The sequence below is a fragment of the Carassius gibelio genome, chromosome A3 (genome assembly GCF_023724105.1).
Source record: "Carassius gibelio isolate Cgi1373 ecotype wild population from Czech Republic chromosome A3, carGib1.2-hapl.c, whole genome shotgun sequence".
NCBI classification, from domain to species: Eukaryota; Metazoa; Chordata; class Actinopteri; order Cypriniformes; family Cyprinidae; genus Carassius; species Carassius gibelio.
In genome coordinates, this window is record NC_068373.1 from 3070474 (window position 1) to 3071681 (window position 1208).

Consider the following 1208-nt stretch of genomic DNA (forward strand, 5'->3'; position numbering starts at 1 on the left):
CTTTGTGGTGTGTGGTGTTTGTCCGTGGTTGTGTCCCTGGTCGTAGGAAGAGGCCTGACGGAGAGGAGTAGTGTATTGGTGGCAACCACAGTCTTTACCTTAAGTAAGCTGGAGCTCGGACGTGTTGGAGGCGCCTCTGGAGGAGGTTGGATGTCGTTGCCCATGCATCAATCCCTGTAAGCTTTTAAATCAAAGCCTTATCCTTTTTTTTATCCATGTGACGTTGTGTCCTTGGCCCTGTCAGCAACCACCGGCCTTGTGCGTGTCGTCTGTGCTGTTTATTTGACGAGGGAAGCGAAGGACAACAGCCGATTCTCCCCCGTGTGCCCCCTTGTCAAGCTGGGCGGGAAGCCCAGTATTGTTTGCAGTTTCACCTGTAAGGCCCACCAGCCGTCAGTCATCGACTAAACCCGTATCTGCTTGGAATACAGACCTCTGAATATCTTCAGTGGTGAGTAGCGCATTAACAGCCCAGCTCCGTGAATACTCACCTGTGTATTGAACACTGTACTTACTTGAGAGCTAGAACCCCTGCACGCTAACAGCTCAGCCCTGTGAATACCCACCTGTGTATGGAACACTGTACTTACATTGAGAGCTAGAACCCCTGCACGCTAACAGCTTAGCCCTGTGAATACCCACCTGTGTATGGAACACTGTACTTACATTGAGAGCTAGAACCCCTGCACGCTAACAGCTCAGCCCTGTGAATACTTACCTGTGTATGGAACACTGTACTTACATTGAGAGCTAGAACCCCTGCACGCTAACAGCTCAGCCCTGTGAATACTTACCTGTGTATGGAACACTGTACTTACATTGAGAGCTAGAGCCCCTGCACGCTAACAGCTCAGCCCTGTGAATACTTACCTGTGTATCGAACACTGTACTTACCTGAGAGCTAGAACCCCTGCACGCTAACAGCCCAGCCCTGTGAATACCCACCTGTGTATCGAACACTGTATTTACCTGAGAGCTAGAACCCCTGCACGCTAACAGCCCAACCCTGTGAATACCCACCTGTGTATCGAACACTGTATTTACCTGAGAGCTAGAACCCCTGCACGCTAACAGCCCAGCCCTTTGAATACTTACCTGTGTATGGAACACTGTACTTACTTGAGAGCTAGAACCCCTGCACGCTAACAGCTTAGCCCTGTGAATACTCACCTGTGTATTGAACTCTGTATTTACCTGAGAGCTAGAAC

At 50.0% G+C, this 1208-nt stretch overlaps 1 long non-coding RNA gene across 1 annotated transcript; it reads right to left on the reverse strand.

Annotated features, from left to right (window-relative positions):
* Nucleotides 1-484: 484 nt before the first annotated feature.
* On the reverse strand, nucleotides 485-1002 carry LOC127944162 (uncharacterized). The gene is made up of 3 exons (XR_008150284.1): nucleotides 871-1002; nucleotides 643-794; nucleotides 485-566 (listed from the first exon to the last, which is right to left on the reverse strand). It is a non-coding gene; the product is annotated as an uncharacterized LOC127944162 (long non-coding RNA).
* Nucleotides 1003-1208: the final 206 nt, after the last annotated feature.